The sequence below is a fragment of the Rhinoraja longicauda genome, chromosome 27 (assembly GCF_053455715.1).
Source record: "Rhinoraja longicauda isolate Sanriku21f chromosome 27, sRhiLon1.1, whole genome shotgun sequence".
In the NCBI taxonomy this organism is placed as follows: domain Eukaryota; kingdom Metazoa; phylum Chordata; class Chondrichthyes; order Rajiformes; family Arhynchobatidae; genus Rhinoraja; species Rhinoraja longicauda.
In genome coordinates, this window is record NC_135979.1 from 9,615,646 (window position 1) to 9,628,883 (window position 13,238).

Below are 13,238 nucleotides of genomic sequence, written 5' to 3' on the forward strand. Positions count from 1 at the left end.
TATGATGGACAAGTGTATCATTAGTGCATGCCAGATGTGGAAAGGGCAACGCTGGGCCCTAATGCTGCCTGCAGTGAACCAACTCACTCTATCCTACAAGTGTAGAACAAGCACTAAGTCTAGAACGTGGACACCTGGGCCACATGATGAGCATCTGGTGAACGTTTGAAGGGGGTCGCTGGAGTAGAGAAGGATGAGGGGGGACCCCATTGAAACTTACCGAATAGTGGATAGAGTGGATGTGGAGAAGATGTTTCCACTACTGGGAGAATCCAGGACCAGAGGCCATAGGTTCAGAATAAAAGAACTTTCCTTTAGGAAGGAGATGAGGAAGAAATTTCTTTAGTCGGAGGCTGGTGAATTTGTGGAATTTGCTGCCATAGAAGGCTGTGGAGGCCAAGTCAAATGGATATTTTTAAGGCAGAGATAGGTAGATTCTTGATTAGTACAGGTGTCAGGAGAAGGCAGAGAATGGGGTTAAGAGGAAAAGATAGATCAGGCATGATTGAATAGCGGAGTAGACTTGATGGGCTGAATGGCCTAATTCTCCTCCTATCACTTATAAACCTATCAACATATACCATTGTCAGGTGTAGGAGTTTTAGGGTCATACAGCATGGAAACAGACTCTTCAGTCCAACTTGCCGATGTCGACTAAGATGCCCCATCTACACCACCTGGGTCCCACCTGCCTGAGTTTGACCCATACCCCTCTAAAACTTTCCTATTCATGTACCTGTGCAAATGTCTTGTAAATGTTGTGATAGTACCTGCTTCATCCACTTCCCCAGGCAGCTCATTTCTTATACTTTTTACCCACTGCGTGAAATTTTTGCCCCACAGGTTTACATTAAATCCCCCCCCCCCCCCCACCTTAAACCTATGCCCTCTGGTTCTTGATTCCTCTATTCTGGGTAGAAGACTCTATGCATTCAAGCCAACCCATCTACACAGGTGAGACTTCTGTAGATGGGGTATCTTAATCGGCATGGGCAAGTTTGGCTGATGGGCCTGTTTCCGTGCTGTGTGACTCTGTAACTCCCATCTATTCCAGGTAACAAGGAACACCCAATCACTGAAAAATCATACCGGAGGAGATTTCTTCTTCTGCGGAGTCATGTCACGAGGATCTACTTTACAATAAGCCTTTTATTTATTTATTTGACCCAAGTAAGGTATCCCACTCTGGGAGTCAGGGATGGTAATGATATCAACCTTCTCTGTTCTTCTCCTGACTTCAGGGTTCCTGCTGCTGACACAGAGAACCACAGTGAATGTTCCTTTCATGAGCACCGACAACACTCAGTCCAAGTTAAGCAGACGGAATGCTGTTGCCATTTTATTGATCTGTCTATGGACCCAGTGTGAGTGGGAGAAGAGGTGGCGTTCAGTTGAGATGGTTTGATATCAAAGGTTTCATGCTGGAATTGGCTATTGTTTCTCAGGTGTTACGGAGGTACTTCTTCTTCTTGCGTATGGCGTGCACAGCCTAAAGTTGTAGGTCGTGCACGTCGGGTTGGTTGCATTAGTCGAAACAGGATGGACCAGGTGAAGGTTGCAATCACCCACCCCTTTTACGGAGGTGCAACTGATCTGCAAAGGGTCTTCTGTTATCCAACTGGACAGAGAGGGGAAGTGCAGGGGGTTCTTCAGGAAGATGCACTACGGGCAGCCCCCAAGCCACACCCCAGCAAGAGCCAGCGTACAAGGCAGAGGGGAGAGAGCCAAGGAAACATGGCGGCAAAGAGGGCAGCATGGTGGCTCAGTGGTAGAGTTGCTGCCTTATAGCACCATTGACCCGGGTTCGATCCTGACGATGGGTGCTTATCTGTATGGAATTTGTACGTTCTTCCGCGTGACAGCATGGATTTTCTCTGAGATCTCCGGTGTCCTCCCTGTTGTGATATTGCAGGGACTACTTTGTTGTATCACAAGGACTACTTTGTTTGCCTGTGTAGTAATGTCTATATAAGAGAATGAGGTGATTAGGTGATCACTCTGGTTCCAGGTGGCCTTGGAATAAACAGCCTGGATTTAAGCTCCAGCATAATAACCTTTTAAACACGTGTACTTGTGGTCTGTCCAGAGTCTCAACAAAGGTACAACAGGTACCGGACCACGAAGTACAACACTCCCCCGCTCCAAAGATGTGCAGGTTTGTTGGGTAATTGGCTTGGTAAAATTGTAAATTGTCCCCTAGTGTGTGTAGGATAGTGTTAGTGTGCGGGGATCGATGGTTGGCGCGGACTCGATGGTCGAAGGGCCTGTTTCTGCGCTATATCTCTAAACAAAACTAAACTAAAACTCTCTTGCCCAGAGTAGGTGAATCGAGGACCAGAGGACATACAGAACATTAATAATGTGAAGAGGTAAAGATCTAATAGGAATCTGAGGGGTAACCTTTACACACAAAGGCTGGTGAGTGTATGGAACAAGCTGCCAGAGGATGTAGTTGAGGCAGGGACTATCCCAACATTTAAGAAACAGTTAGACAGGTACATGGATAGGGCAGGTTTGGAGGGATATGGACCAAATGCGGGCAGAAGGGACAAGTGTAGCTGGGACATGTTGGCCGGTGTGGGCAAATTGGGCCAAAGCGCCTGTTTCCACACTGTATCACTCTATGACTCTGTGACTCTATAAAAACAAAGTGAACCACACCAATTCTCAAAGTGACAGCTTTTTTGAGAACAGATTTGAGGGGGTAAACTTTCCCACTCTACTGGAAGGATGTGCAAGTTGAGTGCTTTGGCTTTCTAGTTGAATAAACACCCCGCACTTGGCATAATGTACGAAGAGAGCTTTAAATTATTGATAAACTAAGTGTTCGTTGCATGGGTAGGTCTACATAGCATGACTCAACAAAAAAGGAAATTTCCTCTGATACAATTATTCTGTGAGTTGGATGTTGCTTGTGACCTCCTACTCCTCACTGAGGGAAATGGTACTTTGGGAACTCCAGGTATCCACATTCTTGCCCGAACACTTTGCTCTACACATGTAAGACAGAGCGAGCTGTTAAACTGCAGAACGCATTACAATCCAGCATTATCCTTTCAGTCTGAAGAAGGGTCTCGACCCGAAACGTCACCCATTCCTTCTCTCCAGAGATGTTGCCTGTACCGCTGAGTTACTCCAGCTTTTCGTGATTATCCTTTCTACATCCGGCAGGCACAACCAGTGCACTTGTCAATAGGAGTCAGTTAGCAGGGATGTGGGTTGAGCTAGTGTCCTCAGGTGTCGGCTTGCTTTGAAATCCAGCTTTCTTCCCAGCTGTTATCAGGCAACTGAACCATGCTACCAGAACTTGAGTGCAGTCCCGAACTACTGTCCACCACATGAGACCCCCGGACGCTCCTTGATCGGACTTCATTGGCTTTACCTTGCACTAAACGTTATTCCTTTATAATGTATCTGTACGCTGTAAATGGCTCAATTGTAATCATGACTGGTTGGCACGCAACAAAAACTTTTCACTGTACACGTGACAATAAACTAAACTAAACTAAACTAAACTAAACTAATACCTATCTCTATATCACTGGTGGTGAAGAGGTTGTGTAGAGAAATGGAAGGCTCGTTATGAGACATAGGCACGGGAAGTGAATTCGTTCCTGCCGAATGGGATGCTCAGCATGAGAGAATGGGGCAGGAGGCAGTGAATATCTCTATCTGCAGGGCACGCCCAGTACATACTTGATGACCAGTTTGTCCCTGATTACTAATCTCAGGCAGTTGAGTAGAACTAACAAAATGGTACAGAGAGTGACTGACCAGGTAAGGCTAGGGGTGAGACATAATGTTAGGATGGAGTAAGAGGACTATTTATTATTTTTTAAATCGAGTATAGAAGTTGGGAGGTCATGTTTTGGTTATATAAGGCGTTGGTGAGGCCACGTTTAAAGTATTGTGTTCGGATTTGGGCACCATGTTATAGGAAAGATGTTGTCAAGCTGGAAAGGGTGCAGAGAAGATTTATGAGGATGTTGCCAGGACTCGAGGGTCTGATCTATAGGAAGAGTTAGAGCAGGCTAGGACTCTCTAACCTTCCTTGGAGTGCAGGAGGATGAGGGGTGGTCTTATCGGGATGTACAAAATTGTGAGAGGAATAGATCGGGTAAATGCACAAAGTCTCTTGCCCAGCCCAGGGGAATTACGAACCAGAGGACATAGGTTTTAGGTGAGGGGAGAAAGATTTAATAGGAAACTGAATGTTAACTTTTTATTACACAAATGGTGGTGGTTGTATGGATTGAGCTGCCGGAGGAGGTAGTTGAGGCAGGTACTATCGCAACTTTTAAGAAACATTTAGCCAGGTACATGGATAGGATAGGTTTAAAGGGAAGACACAAAATGCTGGAGTAACTCAGCGGGACGGTCAGCATCTCTGGAGCGAAGGAATGGGTGATGTTTCGGGTCAAGACCCTTCTTCAGACTGAAGAAGGGTCTCAAACTGAAACGTCACCCATTCTTTCTCTCCAGAGATGCTGCCTGTCTCATTGAGTTACTCCAGCATTTTGTGTCTACCTTCCATTTAAACTAGCATCTGCAATTCTTTTCTACACATAGGTTTAGTGGGATATGGGCCAAATGCAGGCAGGTGGGAATAGTATAAATGGGCCATGTTGGTCGGAGTGGGCAAGTTGGGGTAAAGAGCCTGTTACCACGTTGTATGACTCTATGACTATCTTTACCTGAGATGCTTAACATTGTTTCTGGCTGTCTTGTATGGAAGGATCCCATTGACATCATCCATGCAATCTCCCAATATGAATGTCTACATAAAATCTTTCTGATATTCAATTTTCTTTTAAATTATTAATCAATGCTCACATCTCGGCCTCTAAAGATTTTACTAGAACTTGCAGCACAGTTTGGGATGTCCAAATCAATATTGTGCATAATGCTATGTGATACCATTTTTTATTGATGCTCCTTACAATACAGTTTTTTAATCATTTAAACCTAAATCAACAGTGTGTCATTGTCATAGAGTCATAGAGTCATAGAGTCATAGTCATAGAGTCATAGAGTGATACAGCTTGGAAACAGGCCTTTTGGCCCAACTTGCCCATACCGGCCAACATATCCCAGCTACACTAGTCCCACCTGCCTTCATTCGGTCCATTTCCCTCAAAACCTGTCCTATCAATGTACCTGTCTAACTGTTTCTTAAACATTGGGATAGTCCCTGACTCAACTACCTCCTCTGGCAGCTTGGTCCATTCACACATCGCCCTTTGTGTGAAAAGATTACTCCTCAGATTCCTATTAATTCTTTTCCCCTTCATCTTAAACCTATGTCCTCTGGTCTTTGATTCACGTACTCTGGGCAAGAGACTGCATGCATTTGCCCGATCTGTTCCTCTCATGATTTTATACACCTTTATAAGATCACTCCTCGTCCAAGGATTAGAGTCCCAGCCTCCTCAAATTCTCCCTGTGGCTCAGACCCCCCCAGTCCTGGCAACATCCTCGTGTGGGTAGAGGTTTGTGAGTGACTGTTTTTAGAGAGGAAGAACAGAAATATTGCAGCAGTTAAAGAAAAATCTAACAAAAAATGCCCAGGACAGAGTGCAACTGTGAAGAAGGCAAGTTCGGGTCAATGTTTTGGTGATGGTATTCCACTCAGAAGAAACCTCCTTGACTTGAAGCATCAATGTTTGATTTCTCCTCTGCATAGTAGATTTCAACCCTGCTGACCGTTAACAGCTTGTAGTCAGATGACACAAATGGGGGCCATTCAGCCCATCATGTTAATGCAGATTCACTGAGAGCCATCTCAGATTAGTTCCATGCCTCTCATCTGCCAGCACCTCGGTTTATTCCCCCTTCTAGCGTTTATCTGATTCCTCTTTGAAAGTAAATGTTGAAACTTCCATCACTATTTAAGGTATTGAATCTCAGATCACAACAGTTAACTTCTCGTCAATTCCCCTCAGGTGCAGGTACCAGGAAGATCTTTATCCCATGGTTATCAGACTGCCTGCCAGTGGAAACAGATTTTTCTTACCTACTTTATCAAAATGCTTCAGAATTCTGAACTTTTCTATTAAACCTCCTTAACCTTTTCTCTTCTACAAGGGGAAGAGTGGATTATTTTGGCTGAAAAGCCGCTTGCCAACAGTGCAGTAGCGCAGCTGGTAGTGCTGCTACTCTCACAGCATCAGAGACCCGGGTTCAATCCTGACCTTGGGTGCTGTCTGTGTGGAGTTTTCATGTTCTCCCTGTAACTGCGTCTCCCCCAGGCGCTATGGGTTTCTCCCACATCCCAAAGAGCTTTGGGTTTGTAGGATAACTGACCTCTGTAAATTGCCCGTAGTGTGCAGGGAGTGGACGAGAAAGTGGGATAACATAGAACTGAAGTGAAGGGATAATTGATGCTCAGTGTGAAGGCGGTGGCCGATCGGGCTTGTTTCAGTCAGTCTGAAGAAGGGTCTCGACCCGAAACGTCACCCATTCCTTCTCTCCTGAGATGCTGCCTCACCTGCTGAGTTACTCCAGCATTTTGTGACACCTTCGATTTGTACCAGCATCTGCAGTTATATTCCTACGGGCTTGCTTCAATGCTCTATCACCAAACCAAACCAAACCAAACCAAACCAAACCAAACCAAACCAAACCAAACCAAACCAAACCAAACCAAACCAAACCAAACCAAACCAAACCAAACTAAACTAGGCTAACCTACACTAGGCTAACCTACACTAGGCTAACCTACACTAAACAACTAAACTAGGCTAACCTACACAAATTACTGATGTAAATATGTGTAGGGAGGAACTGCAGATGCTGGATTAAACCAAAGACAGACACACAAAGTTGGGGTAACTCAACGGGTCAGGCATAATCTCTGGAGAAAAGGAATAGATGACATTTTGGGGAGGGAGTAGTTTGCATAGGAATGGATGTGTTAACCAAGGATTTGTGGAGGATTATGTGCTGCATGCGATGGCTCATGGGGTGAAAGGTGAGGACCAAGGGGGACTCTTTCCTGGTCGCGACTAGGTGGAGAGGGAGCAAGGAAGGAACTGCAGGATACCAAGGAGACCCGTGTGAGGGCCTCAACTATGATGCAAGAGGGGAATGAGGACATCTCAGTTGCTGACTTGGTGAGCTAAAGGGGCTGCTTTGATGCAATGAATTTCTCTGCCATAAGTATAGATTCATTCCTCATGTGCATCTTGTGAAGGATGTCACTGGCACTGAAGATTGTGGTGGAAGAGGTCCAAAAGAGGAGAGATGTAACTGCAGGGCAGACACAGGCCAACTAGCCCTCTTTATCCTCTTGTCCCTTGTTCTAGCATCAGCTTTAAGCCTTGCATAACATCAACAAAAATGACATGTTTGCTTTTGACAGCTGGGCAGTTTTGGGTCGGGATTTAAGCCAAATGCTGGCTACCAAAATTCTGTGTACCTACTGGATGTGCATGGTAGGCATTTAATCAGCCCTTTAAAGAGTCTCCAGACAGCCATTCATTGCTTTTGATTCCTTTACCAAGAGGACATCCTGTGCTAAATAAAGGCCAAGCCGATGTTGTCCCTTAAGTCCCATTTTGGTCATCTTGGGGACTCATCAGCATCTAAACTAGTCACAAGACTCATTCGCATGTTTAGTTTGGTTTAGTTTAGAGATACAGCATGGAAACAGGCCCTTCGGCTTCACTGAGTCCGCACCGTCCAGCAATCACCCATACAATCGATCTATCCTACACACTAGGGACAATTTACAGAAGCCAGTTGACCTACAAACCTACAAGTCTTTCAGATGTGGAAGGAAGTTTATGCACCCGGAGGGAACCCAGGCAGTCACAGGGAGAGGGTACAAACTCTGAACAGACAGCAACCATAATAAGGATCAAACCCGGGTCTCTGGTGCTGTAAGGCAGCAACTCTACCACTGAACCACTGTGCAGCCCCCTGCAGGGTCCTCTGTAGGTTGGGAGCTGAAATTTGCCCTGCAATTTATTTGTTAGATAATCTTCACCCTCTTGTGATGTACTGCGTTCTAAATATGGTTCACATCCATGGACACACATTAAAGTATTTGGGCAAAAACACACTAAGGGTGGATACGATGGCAATGCTTAACCAAAGGCTGGCACAGCCATGGTGGCTGACTGACTTGCTTCTGTGCTGCATCGTCCTATAATTCCAAGGCCAGTGAACCCTGCTAAAGGTTCTGCCTGCTGATGGCTACCTCTGAGATGGAAGAATAATTTGAGCTCCATCACAACATTGGGATGCAGGAGTTGGATGGGAACATAAGGAAATAAATACGGTACGGAGTTTGTAAGTTCTCCTTGTGACCGCGTGGGTTTTCTCCAGGTGCTCTGGTTTCTACCCACACTCCAAAGACGTACATTTTTATAGGTTAATTGGTTTTGGGTTAAAAAAATGGTGAATTGTCCCTTGTACGTAAGAAAACGTTAGTGTACGGGTTGGTTGCTGGTCGGCGCGGACTCGGTGGGCCGAAGGGCTCGCTTTCACGCTGTATCTCTGGTCTAAAGTAAAGTCTAAAACTTAACTTTGCACTTTGGTTTAAGCGGCAATTGCAACAGTGGTCCAAGATGCTGTGAGCAGGCAATAGGGAGAACAAGGGGGTGAGACCGTGATTCTACAAAACTACAGAAACAAAAGGTGGTTTGATGAAGTGGAAAAGAATCAGATGAACTACTAGGGTTGCTGACTCACAAGAAGGATGTGAACACATCAATAATTAAAGTTTCAACCAAACTTTGGAGATAAATCATGTAAAAATAATGTGTTTGCTTCATTTACTTTTAATGCTTTGGAAGGCAAACTGTTGGCCCTTGATGAAAGAGGATTTGAACACATAAAAGAGATGGATTGCTCGATATATGGAGCCCTGCTGAGACCACATCTGAATCTTCAGACTTTAGACTTTAGACATACAGCGTGGAAAGAGGCCCTTCAGCCCACCGAATCCACGACGACCAGTGATCACCCCATTCACTAGCACTATCCGACACAGTAGGGACAATTTACAATTTTACCAAAGCCAATTAACCTACAAATCCGTACGTCTTTGGAGTGCAGGAGGAAACCGGAGCACAGCACCCATAGTCAGGATCGAACCTGGGTCTCTGGCACTGTAAGGCAGCATCTCTACCACTAGGCCACTGCAGGTGGGACGAGTGTAGATGGGACATGTTGGCCGGTGTGGGCCAATTGGGCCAAAGGGCCTGTTTCCACGCTGTAAGACTCCATAACTGTATGACTCTACATGATGCTATAACTGCTGTTAATTGTGTTTCCTCTGGTGAAAACATTCATTGCGCACTCATGGCGAATGGCCATGGACCCCATTGGGTCTCATTGGTGGCTGTGCTGAGGGAAATGGGATGGACAGGTTTTTTTTTAATGAAGATTGGCGACGGGACTGGCAATTTTCCGCATGTGTCCATGGGGACTTAAGGGAAGGGAGCAGGGGTTGGCCTTTTAAATGGGGCCATCACAGAATCTGAGGGGGCAGGAGAACGGCTGGACTGAAGATCAAATTGGCGGTCGTGGGTAATGAGTGTGCTCCAGGAGAAAGGACCAAGGATAAAAGCTGCAGACATTTAATGGTCAGACCACATTGTCCCAGGAGTTTTCAGTGGTGGTGTGGGAGGACCTCAAACATTGACCTGATCTAAGTTCCCCTGCAGTATTCTAAGAGGGGCTTTGAATGGAGAATGGAGTTAGGGCCTGCAGCTTTGAAGCTGACAGGTGAAAGGTGACTTGCACAGAGAATACCCCGTCAACTTTCCAGAATGATATGAATTGTCCGGGAAATAGTCACTGTTGCATTTGACTCTGGAAAAAAGAAATCAATTTTCAGTTGCTTAATAAGAATGATAACTTGTGCGTAATTGAATTTCGAGGCAACTACTGTATTCCCTTGCATGGCCTGGTGCCAAGTTTCATCTGATAACGACCCCGTGAAGCACCAAGGGATGCTGCATATTGATGCTGATGCTTTGCTGTGTTCCTTCAGGGTTGAAGGAGTTAAACTTCTCGTCTCACTCTGAATTCCCTGACATGCAATCTCGCTGTGCCTATTGTCGAGCCAGATGGCTCGGGGAACACAGATTGGCACTAAAAGTGGACGAAGTTGGAAGTGGGGGGAATGGGCGGCATGGGGAAGGAATATTACCCCCTCAGAACCTGCGCTGGCAAAGGACATCTGTTTGTTTGCCCCCTGATTAATGACCATCAGAAGGGGCAGGTCCTCTGAATGGTCATTGTCGCCTGGCAGCTGGGGCTGGGAAATCAGCTGCACTCTATTCCTCCCCAAACTCGCGAAGCCGTCCATGTAAAAAAAAGGAGGAAGATGAGGGAGAATAAAAGGACCAGCAGACATAATCTGCTCGCACCCCTCCTCCCTGTGCTAATGTGCTGCTGCACATCTTCTGAAATACCGGGATGTGTGTGTGGGCGGTGTGTGTGTGTGTGTGTGCGTGTGTGTGTGTGTGTGCGTGTGTGTGTGTGTGTTGAGCAGGTTCTAATCAGATTCATCAGGGCACCTTTATAAAATATACATGAGCAAAGCTTCGGCACCATAGACTTCCCAGAGTGCTTCACGGCACAGAACAGCAGTCTTGTGCCATATAAAGCGATGTGCTTCTCTTGCCCACCAAAATGCAATTGACGGCAGGTGTTGGGTCTGTCATGTTTGGGTAAAGATTGTATAACAGGACTTTTGGCACGTTCCTATTTATTTATTTTTGTTGTGCTTTTCACTTTTTTTCAGTGCGATGTGCGTGTTTATGTAAATGTAAATATTGTCCTGGTGATACCCCCGCGTGGACTGGGCGAGTGATGGCTCTGGTTTTATTAAGGTAAGCTGCCGCCCTGAGAGGGCAGGGAAGAAAAGATCGGGAGTCTCGCACGGTGAGTGATTCGATTGTGGGCTTTTTTTTTCTCTCTCTTCGTTTCTCAATGTGCGATCTTTACTTTTGTTCCCCCCCGTTCTTTTTTTTTCCATCCCCCTTCACGTCCCAAGTTTTGTAAACAAGTGCGCTGTGTTTGAGCTGATCTCCTGGCAAAGGAACAGTTAGCATTCTCCGAGAAAAGTGGCTGGGTTGCGGATTGCAGAGAATAAACTGGCACTCTGTTGGCAAGATGCCAAGGGCTTGCATTGGGAGGGTTGCCAAGCTGGGTTGCCTCCAGTGGAGGAAGCACAGCGAGAACAGGAGGCGGCAATGAGGAAGCCCGGCCAACCAGTGGCCACGCTCATAATCACACTCACACCCGCGCACATTCATGGAGATACTCGTGCACACTCCCCCACACACGCACACTCACACACGGACGTATGCACACCCATGCATGCACACACACGCATAGTCATGCACATTCGCATACATACACGCACCTGCACACACACACACGCATCCACACATGGACACACCTATATACGCACACACAAGCACAACCACTCACACACACACATGGACACACATGTGCAAGCAAATGCATGCACACATCTGCACATATTCATGCATCTATCACATTAAATACTTTATTTCACTCTATATACGCTTGTTTGATAGGGGACAAGAATTGAAAGAATTGGGTAGGCTTCTAATATATACAGTGCCAAAGCCCTTGCAAACTAATAGCACATAAAGCTTGTGACCAACCTTGGAATCAATGGGACGTTCCAGACAGTTTAAGAACAATATGCACTTTATGGATTCAAATTCTCGTTACCAAACAAATCTATCTTGGTTCGCTGTAGAGCAGAGTTGATGTACTTATAATTGCACAGTTCATTTAGATTCCCATGATTATGTGCACAGAAGACAGGAAGGACACTTGGAACTAAACACTAGAATGACAGATATTAAACTGCACATCAAACTGGTATTCAATGAACCTTAACCCTCTGGGCACCATGCCAGTCATTGTGCCAGCTGGGCAAGTGTCCTGATGTCCCGATTATTCAGCAGAAGGGTTAATTTTCGTCGCTGTGTTATTTCGTCCTCACCCGCTAATAGTAACTAACCGGCTTGGTTTGATGGTGCCTTATTGCCAGTGGAACAATCCCAAACAATGGCGAGCTGGCTGTCAGTGGCAGAGCGGGGTGTTGGAGCGCTCCGTGCCCGCTGTGTTGGATTGTGCAGTTTGCTGAAGGAGCAGATTGCTTTGGGTGGTGCGTGCCAACTAGCACTTGGCATTGCTCAAGGACTCATTTCATTTTGTGAAAGCTGGCGTTCGTATCTTGCCAGGAGCTGACGGATTAATTTATTTCTTCCCCTCGGCTGGCACGAAGATTCATGATGGAGGTAGCCACCCGACACGTCTCAGGAAGTGAACACCATTCCCAAACCCCCCCCCCCCAACCCTTCCATCTCCCTCCCATAAACCGGAAAATTCTCTGGTTAACTTTGAATGAAAGACCAGAAAGAACTTGACCGAAATGTGTTTTTTTAATGTGGCGAAGAGTTTTTTTTAGCTTATTGTGGTCTCTCATCTCTGTCAGAACCTGTGTGTTGAAACTGGAGACCTGAATCCAATAGGTAAGCTAGAAAAGGGACACAAATTGCTGGAGTAACTTAGCAGGTCAGGCAGCATCTCTGGAGACAAGGAATATGTGATGTTTCGATTCGGAACGCCTTCCTCTAACTTGACTGAAGAAGGGTTCCGACCCGAAACGTCACCTATTCCTTTCCTCCAAAGATGGCAGTCTGAAGAAGGGTTCCGACCCGAAACGTCACCCATTCCTTTCCTCCAAAGATGGCAGTCTGAAGAAGGGTTCTGACCCGAAATGTCACCCATTCCTTTTCTCCAGAGATGCTGCCCGACCCGCTGAGTTACTCCAGCATTTTGCGTCTGTCTTCGGTATAAACCAGCAGCTGCTGTTCCTTCCTACACATTTTGTGAGCTACGAAAGGAATGGAATCATGAGATGTTAAGTGGTTGGAACTGGGCAACCTTGCTAATGGCGCGGCTATATGATACAAAGTTAATTTCAAGGCTGGATGTGCCACTGGTACAGCAAACACCGGTTCAGTTTTAGACCGGTGCCAGGCAGTGGAATGAATCAGTGGTGTAGGTGGAATTTTTGATGGGGATCGAAGAGGCAATATGTTTGGCTTAATCAAAGGAAGTGGTGCGTTGTTAGAACTAGGTATCATCAGCCTAACTGTGGGCACTGATATTATATGTTCAGACTGTGTTGTCATGGGGCAGTATATATATGCATGGCGGCATGGGCTGTCAATAGACCC

General features: G+C 46.0%; 1 long non-coding RNA gene across 3 annotated transcripts in view; it reads left to right on the top strand.

The window, feature by feature from the left end:
- Positions 1-13,238, top strand: part of LOC144606945 (uncharacterized) — a 164,139-nt gene that overhangs the window by 63,788 nt on the left and 87,113 nt on the right. For 2 of the 3 annotated variants that reach the window (XR_013549013.1, XR_013549015.1), the window contains one exon: positions 10,757-10,896. This is a non-coding gene — a long non-coding RNA (uncharacterized LOC144606945). Of the gene's footprint in view, positions 1-10,586; positions 10,668-10,756; positions 10,897-13,238 lie in introns of those variants that run through there. The other variant, XR_013549014.1, reaches the window with a different exon arrangement.